Below are 12,500 nucleotides of genomic sequence, written 5' to 3'. Positions count from 1 at the left end.
TAAGAATGAAATGGGAGGGGAAGTCTAGGGCCTGTGTGTCTGCCCAGAGAACTCAGCTGCCAACAAGAGATATGGGAACAATCCAAAAAGAAAACCCTTTTCAAGGCCTTTCAATTGCAGCAGATGGGACCCAACCAAGAAGGCATCAACTTTGGGAAAGAGTAGCCTATTCACTAACGGCAGTGGAAGAGGGGTTTCTATACTCGCCGTCCAACATTTAAGCGCATTACTGAAACAGAGGAGCTAATGTGGCCAACATATTTTAAAGCCTCTCAAAGTGACCTGCACGTCCCGACGGACGGCGGAACAGACTTCGGCTCAAAGCAAAGACTTTCTCAAGTCTCAGAGAGCTACCCCATCTCTTCTGCCCTTTCAACCCAATGAACGCTAGCAAAATAAATTCACGATTTTATCATTACTCTTACTATATCCACATCAGCAAAAGGCCAAAAAAAGACTGAACGTGATTGAACATGATGATATTCAGATTAGATAATGTGCTCTTCCTCCAAAACATCTTTGATTTGTTTTATCTTTTGCGCTGAAGGATGAGATGTTTTTCCAATGTTTTATTAATGGATCTCAGTGGGGAACACTCAAATGGATATCAACAACTGGATAAGAGCAGAGGAGACGCCAGCGGTGTTGACACAAACCTCATGCTGGCTCCCACCTCTCGTGTGCCAATCTGTGCGCTTTAATTGTTCACTCGCTCAGTGAATACATAAATAGGTCTCAGGATCTGGTCATGGAAATGAAGCTATTTTTAGACTAAAATTGCTGCTTCACATTTCCATGGAAATCGTCCTCCATCTCTTTTTTTCTTCTCATTTCAATTCATGCATAATGCACTCTATTCCGCAAACACACATTTATATTGTTGTAATGGTCGTGAAACCACATTATGATTTAATGTGGTATAATATGATAAAGGGAGAATCATGAAACCTGACTCTAATGTCAAGGCTGTTCTGATTTAAAAGCATTTTTTTGGTACATATGGTCCGGCTCAAGACCACCCATCAATAGGCTGATGAATCAGAGGTCAAGTCCCATTCCTTGACCTTAGGTCAGATATAAGATATTTGCTCCTCCTTCTTTTCACATTCATTAAATACTGTTAAACTAAACCTTCATGAGCATGACCAGAGAATTTGATGTCGGAAACAAAATAACATTTGCTGCAGTTTAACCTCAATTCATTGGGTCATGGAAAAGGATCATGAATATATAAAGAAACATAATTCCATATGAATAAATTCCTTGCATAACCAACAACCTGTTTTACCAGTGATGAAATTTCACTTTGCACATATTATTCGTTTTAGCACATATATTTATTTTATCGATATATTTATTTAATCTTTTTTTTTTTTTTTTTTTTAAGGCACCAGATTATAGGACAAATATTATATTTATAATATACACTACAGTAATGTACGATTTTTTGCACCAAGGCTGCATTTATTTGAATTAAAAATACAGTAAAAACACTAATATCATGAAATATAATTCTAATTGAAAGTTCTATTTTAAAATGCTATTTATTCTTGTGCAATTTACTCCAGTTTTCATTGTCACATGATCCTTCAGAAATCAAGATGTTCTGCTCAAGAACCATTTCTTATCATTTTCAGTGTTGAAAATGGTTGTGCTAGTTTATACAATAATAATCATATCTATAAATATTAAATGCATGTCACACCTAACAGACGCCACAACATGTCATATGCACAGTTTAGCATAGCTTCTCATACATAGATTGCCTTTTTATATTCATGTAGGTCAGTTGCAAGAACATTGCAGGCAACACGCATATTGGCGAAATGTATGATTTAAATGCACTTTTGATAAAAGCATCTGCTCAGTGCATTCATGTACATCAAATACTAATGAAAACATCACTACTGAAAATTAAACTTGTATAAACCATATCATTATTTTCTAATAGTTACATAACCGCACTTACATTAACAAAATGTAGCTACTTAGCATTAGCTCCCAACCCAAATCAGAACTATTTTCGATATTATGTTCCCTCATAACTCTTTAAAATGTTTAGACAGTAAAATCTGCGTAAATGTGTATAATGAAATGGACAGGTTAGTATCTGTGATTATGTGTGTGTGTGTGTGTGTGTGTGTGTGTGTGTGTGTGTGTGTGTGTGTGTGTGTGTGTGTGTGTGTGTGTGTGTGTGTGTGTGTGTGTGTGTGTGTGTGTGTGTGAACGAGGGCCCTGCTGCTCCAGAGGAAAGCTTCTTACAGTTGAGAGACACACTTTGACACCTCCCTTTAAGCCTCTAGTCCAAACAAGCCGCTCGACAAGGTGAGGCAGGAGTCCTGCTTTTGTTTCACCCAGCGGGAATCTGAACATCATTCATCACTTACGTCAAGACTTCCAGCACAGAAACATTGTGTGATTAGCATGTCGAGATCATTGTCTCAGATAACGTGGTGTGGTCAGACAGGCAGAAGGTGCTCCGGCTAATCAATTCATCAAAACTTTATCTAAACAGACGACAATCATAGTATTTGTAGTCATGGGAATAATTAGCAATATTGAATTATTATACGGGTTAACATGTGGTTGACTGGAAGTGACAACAATATTGAACTGCCATTAAAATTGTACATTTGAAAACAGTACACTGGTGATTTCTCCATTTAAAGATGCCTTGCACAACTAGAACACTGCAATCCTGTTCATACACAGAACATTATATTAGAAGATTTTTTTACAATTTAAAATGCATTTTTTTTTTCTGTGGCACCAATAAATTGTCAGTTTTTGAATGTTGCTGCTCTAGAAACATTTCTTATCATTATCAATGTTGAAAATAGTTGTGTCACTTAATAGTTTTTTGTGTGTGTGTTAACAGTGACAACTTTTCCAGAATTCTTTGGTGAACAGAGAGTTATAAAGAACATAATTTATTTGAAACATTTCAGACAGACAGACAGAGATAGATAGATAGACAGACCGACAGACAGACAGACAGACAGACAGACAGACAGACAAACAGACAGATAGATAGATAGATAGATAGATAGATAGATAGATAGATAGATAGATAGATAGATGGACAGAGATAGATAGATATATAGATAGACAGACAGACAGACAGACAGACAGATAGATAGATAGATAGATAGATAGATAGATAGATAGATAGATAGATAGATAGATAGATAGATAGATAGATAGATAGATAGATAGATAGATAGATAGATAGATAGATAGATAGATGGACAGAGATAGATAGATATATAGATAGACAGACAGACAGACAGACAGACAGATAGATAGATAGATAGATAGATAGATAGATAGATAGATAGATAGATAGATAGATAGATAGATAGATAGATAGATGGACAGACAGATAGATAGATAGATAGACAGACAGACAGACAGATAGACAGAGACAGACATACAGATAGATAGATAGATAGATAGATGGACAGAGATAGATAGATATATAGACAGACAGACAGACAGACAGATAGATAGATAGATAGATAGATAGATAGATAGATAGATAGATAGATAGATAGATAGATAGATAGATAGATAGATAGATAGATAGATAGATAGATAGATAAATAGATAGATAGATAGACAGATGGACAGACAGACAGACAGATAGACAGAGACAGACATACAGATAGATAGATAGATAGATAGATAGATAGATAGATAGATAGATAGATAGATAGATAGATAGACAGACAGATGGACAGACAGACAGACAGACAGACAGATAGACAGATAGACAGACAGACAGACAGACAGATAGATAGATAGATAGATAGATAGATAGACAGACAGACAGATAGATAGATAGATAGATAGATAGATAGATGATAGATAGATAGATAGATAGATAGATAGATAGATAGATAGATAGATAGATAGATAGATAGATAGACAGACAGACAGATAGATAGATAGATAGATAGATAGATAGATAGATAGATAGATAGATAGATAGATAGATGATAGATAGATAGATAGATAGATAGATAGATAGATAGATAGATAGATAGATAGATAGATAGATAGACAGACAGACAGACAGACAGACAGACAGATAGACAGACAGATAGATGATAGATAGATAGATAGATAGATAGATAGATAGATAGATAGATAGATAGATAGATAGATAGATAGATAGATAGATAGATAGATAGATAGATAGATAGATAGATAGATGGACGAGACACACACTCCATTATTGTTGATCTCCATCAGTAATAACTGTAAAGTCATTATAAGTGAGTGAAGGGTCTCTGCTGAAAGAGAAACACTAGTAGAGGTGTCTCTGCTCTGCTGAAGAGTAAACACAGACTCCTGCTGTTAAACAGAAGCTCCGCAAGAGTCTCTTCACACCCCGGTGAGTGAACGCAACATAAAACCCTCCCCGGGGAGGTGTGAGGTCTCTCGCCGGCCTCAGCAGGGGACATCTCCTCGGGTCGCTCCCTGTGCTCGGCCCTAAAGCTGGAGGAAGTGCTACTTTAATGAGCTGCTAATACTGGCCCTGAGGCGCACGTGCACGACACACTAAACACACAACCATTAGCCGGATTCATGACAAACTTCAAAATGCTGAAATCTTTGACTTTTGAAATCTTACATTTTTACATTAGGATTGTTGTGCAACCGTTTTACCATCTTTCTTGAAGAATATATCTTAGTGAAAAGCCTTTGCGAGAGGATCATTGTTATTATTGTTAACTGTCAACTAAGACTATTAAAGACATTTTTGATCATTAAATTAAAGGTGAAATATTAGCAAAAAAATTAAATAAAGAAAAGTTGTCTTGAAAGAAATGTTGCTTTTGCAACTAACTTTAATAAGTTCAAGTAGAAGCACTAAATGTACCGCAAATAAACTGGAAAATACAAATAAATACATTTGGGGGAAAAAAATTAACTACAACTAAAACTGAAATAAAATAAAACTTAAACTATCATTAAACATCATTAACTACAAAACACATGACAAAATTACTAAAGATTAAAAACACATTTAAATGAGAAATGAAAATAAAATGAAAGTGAATTCAAAATATTAATAAAAAATATAATCGTATATAAATAATTCTGGACTAAATGAGAGGATGAAACATATGGAGTTTTCGTCAGCTACATTATTTAAGTCACAATTTATACATAAAATAACTTGCAGCTTCATCATTACACCACTTCTACACTCAAAAATATATGATTTGTGCATTTTAATTTCAAATTTCAAGTCATTTGGATTACAAATTTTAACCATACACTAATAAATTAATGTGATGAATATTTATCAGTCATGCACAAATTATATAAGAATGAGATTTTATGGAATGGTATAATCAAATGTTTTAAATACACAATAATCAGGTTTATATATTAATCATCCAGTCTATTGATTCAACCATTGTCAATACTTAAAAAAAATAAAATAAAAAAAAGAAGGTATTTATACCGATAAAAAACGGTATCATTTTCAAAAACTTGCACTTTGAAACTCGTTTTCAAAACTTTGTGTGTCAGGCCCCCAAAACGCCATGGTCGTGTAAATGAACGACCAAAACACATAAAAAGCTTTACATTTTTAGTTCAAAACATAGTCGTGTAAACAGACCCTTAGTTGCTTCAAATGTAAGAGATTTATGCTGATTGTAAGTCATTCGAATAAATAGATTTTGAAAATAAATAAAATAAGATGCAAATACATAATAATAAACTTTCAATGATCTATTGTTTGAGTGTATGATGAGCATGTTTTTAATTTCTGGATTAAAATTCATATGTAGATGTTTTTTGTGGGTTTAAAGCAAAAAATGTCAAGTTGATGTAAAATGGTCAAATGTCAAATCCTCATTCAATTCTTTCAAACGAAACCTCATTAAAATGTGTCTGGCAAAAACATGTTATTTATTAATTTAAAAATATTCTAATATTCAATATTTTGTCTGCCTAAAAGTCCTAAATTATAGTATTTGACCTTTTATCTGACACAGCAAATTAGGCTGTAAAATGTCATGTGGTGCGACTCACCAAAAACATAATCATACGTGTTCATTGAAAAATATTTTAATAGTTAATATTTTGTCTGCCAAAAAGTCATAAATTATAGTATTTGACCTTTTTTGACATGGCATATTAGATTGTTAGATTGTAAAATGTCATGTGGTGTGACTCACCAAAAACATATTAATTAATTTAAGTTACATGTGGATTGATGTAATCTCCGTGAAAATCTCTACAACTAACAAAGCACCATTTCCTCTCCACAATTCCTTTTTTTTTTCCTTTTTTTTTGTCGTACACCATTGTTGTGTTATTATCAGCAGAGCACAAACCAGTAATAAAGTTAAGATGCTTAGCCAATCCCATATTAGCTTTGGGCTTTTTTTCTATGGATCCTAATTAGTACAAATTGTTGCAGTGCTAAGTCACCGCAGAAGCCGCCAAAGACTTCCTAATCTCCCTCGGAGTGAGAACCTGTCAAGCCATTAGCTGAATTACCCCCAAAGCTACGAGTTTAAAACAAAAGAAGGTTTTGATGCAGGGTGGAGAGAAGCAGTTGTACGTAGATCTGCATGACAGTTCGGCCCACATTAGCACAGCAAAAAGGTCCGTTACCGCCATTGTTGGGTCATGCTGTGAGGAAAGCCTTTGTGCCAGGCCATCTGAAAAGCTCTGTGGAGCGGTTGGCACCTCGGCTCAATATTCCACGGCATTGCTGCATCACAAAGAGAGGTGTGTGTTCTACCTTTGGGGGCTGAAGAATTTAGCACATTTAAAGAGCTTGTTTCCTAACAATGGCACTCCTCACGACAGCAACACGAACGAGACTCCTTGAAAGTCAGACTGTGCTTTGGACACAAAGGCCTTAATATCTAGGGAATAACTAACAAGGTTTTACAAAAGAACTAAGGTCTTGATTGGTGTTAGATGATCACAATATGGGCAACAGTATTTTGGAATCTTTCAGACGTTGATGTAAAGTATTTGACACCTATTGTGAAAGCGCTTTTACTGTAGTACACTCTAAAATATTATATAATCAATAAGTTAGGATAACATGTTTTTACATTGTTTTATCTCATCAAAATAAGTTAAGAAAACCTTTTTTTAGAAGTTATAAAAGTATGAAAGTACTTTTCATTTTTTCAAGTTATTTTAATTAATTTAAGTTGAAAATGACTTAAACATCCAAGTTGATTGTACTTAAAAATTTAAGGCAGCATTTTTTTTTACGGTGTAAAGAGAGTTATTTAGTTTCACAGATTGCTTGAGTAAACATAGTGTGGGTCAAAGTGATATGATTCTCAGTTTCTGACTTAAAAGTATCTTAAAACTTAAAAAAATCTGACTTAATATTTTTTTGTGGGACATAAAGTTAAAAATGTCAGGGCGGTACAACCATCCTAATTTTATAATGAAGAAAATAACTAAATGCTAAAACATTGTCCTTGTTACAAGTTACTATAGTAATAATGATAAATTATGCATAATTACATGCAACTAACCTAACCCTAACCCTATAGTAAGTACATGTAGTTAATGAATATTACTCAGTATTGAAATGTATAATTACACTGTAACACATACACCTTAAAATAAAGTGCAACCAAATAAAGTAAACATTATTTGTCCACTAAATCAAAGTCATGTGGTGCAAACAACATGCAGAAACAGAAATGATGTCATAATTGCAGACCCTCATGACTGTGTGTCAAATCTCTTAAAATATTACATAATTTCACCTTTTTAAGACAAGATTAGGTCAGGTTCTAAAGTGTCATATGGTGCGACTCCCAAACACTTGAAATTCGTGATATTTAAAAGACAACAACAACAACAACAACAACAAACGTTTTGAAGATATTTAGAAAATATACTCTATGGTTATACCACATGACATTTTTAGAGACTAAAGATTTTTCTTTAAAATGGTACAAGTTTTTATTATTTTTTAATTTTTTATAAACATAACAAACCAACATGAATACAGAGTACATTTCTAAGAGCTTGGCACATGTGTAACTGTGGCTTACTGCAGATTATGTTCACTCACAAGTGTGCATATGTTGGATATATTTATGGCTATACTACTATTTTGAGGGTCATACGTTTTAGAAGTTTTCTTCTGATGACAGACTTTTACATTCATTTGAATAATGTTATCTTTTGGTTCACGTCCATCAGGTTTCACATTAAAAAAGAAAAAAAAGAAAACAAGATGACCTGCACTTTAATTTTAAAGTATTTAAGGTCACCCTTTAGATTAGGGTCCAATTCTCACTTTTAACTAACTATTAACTATGACTTTTTGGTAACACTTTATTTTACAGTGTCCTTGTTATGTTACATGTACTTGCCATAGTAATAACAGTAAATTATGCATAATTACATGCAACTAACCCTCAACCAAATCCTACCCTAACCCTATAGTAAGTACATGTAGTTAATTAATATTACTCAGTACTTAAATATATAATTACACTGTAACAATGACACCTTCAAATAAAGTGTAACCCTTTGGCCTCAATAAACTCCTAATTACGGGTTATTAATAGTTAGTAAAGTAATTGTTAAGTTTAGGAATTGAGTGGATTAAGGGATGTTGAATATTGTTTTGCAGAATAAGACATTAATATGTGCTTTATATGTACTAATAAACAGCCAATATCCTTGTAATATGCATGCTAATAAGCAACTAGTTAATAGTTGGACACTAAACTAATATGATTGAATTTCCAGTAAAAATAGCTATATTTTTGATACACACCCTTGTGAAATAGAAGTATACTTAAGCATACTTCTAAACAGAGTACTTATAGAAATAATAAAAGAATATGCTTAAGTGCAAAGTCTTAATTGCTTGTCAGTTGCAATTAAATGAAAATGTATTATAATTAGAATTTATGTTAAATGTAATTAGTGGAACTTTAGAGTGTTTTTTTTACCTACTTAAGTAGTATTTAAGTGCATATTTAATTCCATAATTACTTTGACTGTACGGAAATATTGTTAAAGTTACTGCTGAATGTACCAATGAGCATTTATGGTAAACTAAACTAAAATACACTTTAATGTAATTTTATAGAAATGTATTATTATTTTTTATTTAATTTTATACATTTCTTTTGAAACTTGTATGTCATGTATTCAAATATAGTTGTAATTACACATTTGTAAAGATGAAGCTGCCATTTAGTACATTTGAAATATATTAACTTACTAACTATTGAACTACACTCTACAGTAAAAATTATAAACAAGTGCTTCACAGCTGCTTTAGTATGTTAGTCAACACATCAAAATGGCCATGTTTGGGTCAAATATGGACAAACAGGTTGGGTTATGTTTGGGATTGTCCATATTTAACCCAAATATTTTTTTATTTTTTACTGTGTACAACCTAATCATTAAAAGTACTTTAAAGTAAAACATTAAAGGTATAGCGGAGGATGTTTTACCTCCTGGTGGGTAGTCTAAACTATTGGTCCTCCTAATTGTCAATCATTCTGGTGAATCAATCAAACTTTTCAAAAAGTGGAGAGGCTTATCTAAAATTTGGAAAGATCCTCCGCTATACCTTTAAATTTGGCATCAAGTCTGTTAAGAATCATAATCAAAAAGTGTACACTCTGCAATTATTTTTTTGTATTATTATTTGAAGTACACTACAAGTGCAAATTCTATACAATACACACTTGTTTTCCACAAGTTTTTTTTTTTTTTTTTTTTTTTCATAATAACAATAATTAAATTATACACCACGATATAAAGTTTTGGTCATATCGCCCACCGTTACTTCAAAGGATGACCTGCCATGTAGGAAATACTCCAGCTAACACACTTCCAACAAAATACTCAAACAAATGAAGTATCAAAGAGTTCTACAATAAAGCAAAGAATTATATTTTGACTAGTTCCCAGCTAAACGCACTTCCGTGGCAGAGTTCAGACGCCCCTAGTGACAGGTCATGGATGTACAATGAGACTGATTACGGCTGACAGATCTGATCAAAGACAAACGCTCAATCGTAGCACGATCAAGTGAAAACAGGCCAGGAATCTGAAGACGAACCACAGCTGGGAACAGAGGAGTCCATCCGCACGGCCCCTATGGCAGGCAACATCCCAGCTGGAACAAGATCAAGCTCCAATCCCAATATTGCCACACAGAGCGAATGAGCCGTTGCTAAACATGAGGGCGTTGAAGGCCTTTAAAGAATGTGACATTTCACTGGGTAACTTATTAAGAATGATTTGTTCATGTTTTCACAGTACATTAAGTTGTTTACATGACAACGATGCACTAAAAATGAAAAATAACTCAAAAACGTGCACTTTGAATCTCGTTCTCAAAAGTTTGCGCTTTCGGCAAAAATGCCGTTGTCGTGTAAAACGAAGTTCGAAATACGTGACTAGCGATATACTGTCAGTGAACATCCTGACGCCGCCCATAATGCTGAGAGCAACGGTTAGATGAACATGTAAATCTGTGCTGCACGCTGTCCTCTCAATAACAACATAAACACACAACAAAACTGAGAAAACAGCAAGAGTTTTAATAAAGCATCTGATCATGGCATCGTGGATCTGTTTGCACGAGCTCTACGGCAAAAAAGTCACGTCATGTTTATTTATATTTCACTTTAAACAATAAATACCGTCGCTTAAAATCAAGCTGCTTTATCGTATTAAACATGAAAAACAGTGTTAGTGTCTCGTTTCATCAGAAGTACAACTTCATTTCTACTATAAAGCAGCTCTACAGTGTTTCATGTTTTCACTCGTGGACGTCTCGGACTGAACAGGAGAAATGAACCGTAAAAGAAGGTGGAGCCTCAGAGCCACACCCACCTATTACATCATCGCCACGGACCAATGGTAGTTCGGAGGTGTTTACCAGGCGTTTCGAACTCCTGAAATGAATTCCAAACGAATTTCGTTTTGGGCTAATTTTGTTCGAAATTACGTTACATCAGTTCGTTCTTCGATTCCGCTTGAAGTATATCAGGACCTATGAAGTCCCCATGAAATCTAAATGATTTGGCTTTTAGTATGAATATGTTAGTCTTACTATATACATTCAAACCTTACAGTCTCTCACTTCCACCATTATGGATCAATGATTTTGATGACATCGCTCTGCACTTCAGTTTCTCATCAGATTTTCTGTCCAATCAAATGCTCTCTAGAATCTGAAGCTCCGCCCCCTACATTATAAATAGACGCTGAAGCTGCTGATAAAATCGGTCACTTGTTCAAACATTTACTATCTACATGGTTAATGGCACAAAGTGCACTATATAGGGGATAGGGAACGATTCAGAGGGTGTAAATATGCTTTCCATTGGGGCGAATGAAGTCTGGTTTCACAGTAGTGTCACGCGAAGTGTCCGGTCCAGAGACGCGACACACAGGGTGGATCATATGATCGAGTCCCGCAGACCAGAAAACACGAGATCAGGAGGAGAAACGGTTAGAGATTAGGAGGAAACTTTACCGAGCTCAATGGCTCTGGACGAGCTGTCTTATAAACTAAACGCTATTGGCCATTAAAAAAAAGGGGAGGAGCTGTTCGATATGCCCCGCCCTGTCTTCCTGTTTCATTGGAAATTACGTCAACACATTGAATAGCTGTGCGTTTCATGGCACTTCAGTTGTTCTTTAAGGTTTACAGTTGCATCAGTGCGTGTTGTGCAGTTTCATATCATAGCTGTTATTTAGTGTGTTTTAGCACATTAGATATTGACCAATCAGCTTCAAAGGAGCACAAATATCCACTTAACTGTCATATTTTCCTTTGAAAAAGCACACTCATGCATGCTACTAAATCCGCAGCTAGCGTGCCAAGTCACCTCTCACCACTGCCGATTCAAGACAACACCAACCAGAGATGCTGTTGCTTCCATGTCAAATAAGGCTCAATAATCAATTAAAGCATTGATCATCCCTAATGAAAGATCAATCGCATTAGCTTCCCAGTCAAGGGCTTCCGCAAACAGGAGACAAACACAATCTTTGTATATGCTGTCACAATGAAGGTTATCTCTGCGGGCAATGGCAACCCAGGTGACAGCTATTTCCCATGATGCTGCAAAAGCAGTCAAGCTGTCCATCTCTCTGTCAGCTGAGCGCTGGTTCCCATGGTTCCCCCCGCTGCCACTCACAGCGCTGAAAGCCTCTATTATCTGCCCGAGCTGGAGAGGAACTGCTCGGGCTTTGATAAGCTATCACCGGTCCCAGGTGAGAGCCGGCTAACAGCACATCAGGACAAAACAACGCCTGGCAATGAAATAGGCCGTCTTTATCAGCCAACGGAGCTCAGAGAGACTCTGGTTTCATCTTGCAGGTGCTCTTAACACATTTATATATGCGGATAATCTGAAGAGATCATTTATTGCGAATCCCAAAAAAAAAATCTCTTTGGGGTTTTTGCAAATCTCATTCCAGATTATATGTAGACACATGTTCGGTTGACT

General features: G+C 35.0%; 1 protein-coding gene across 4 annotated transcripts in view; it reads right to left on the bottom strand.

Moving 5' to 3' along the window:
- The window catches only part of LOC309475376 (uncharacterized protein), a 140,977-nt gene that overhangs the window by 63,837 nt on the left and 64,640 nt on the right, over positions 1-12,500 (bottom strand). The window lies entirely within an intron of this gene.

Source organism: Leuciscus leuciscus (genome assembly GCF_965113295.1).
Source record: "Leuciscus leuciscus genome assembly, chromosome: 15".
Classification (NCBI taxonomy): Eukaryota; Metazoa; Chordata; class Actinopteri; order Cypriniformes; family Leuciscidae; genus Leuciscus; species Leuciscus leuciscus.
The sequence above is the reverse complement of the archived record's forward strand: the minus strand, read 5'-3'. Positions and strand labels throughout refer to the sequence as shown.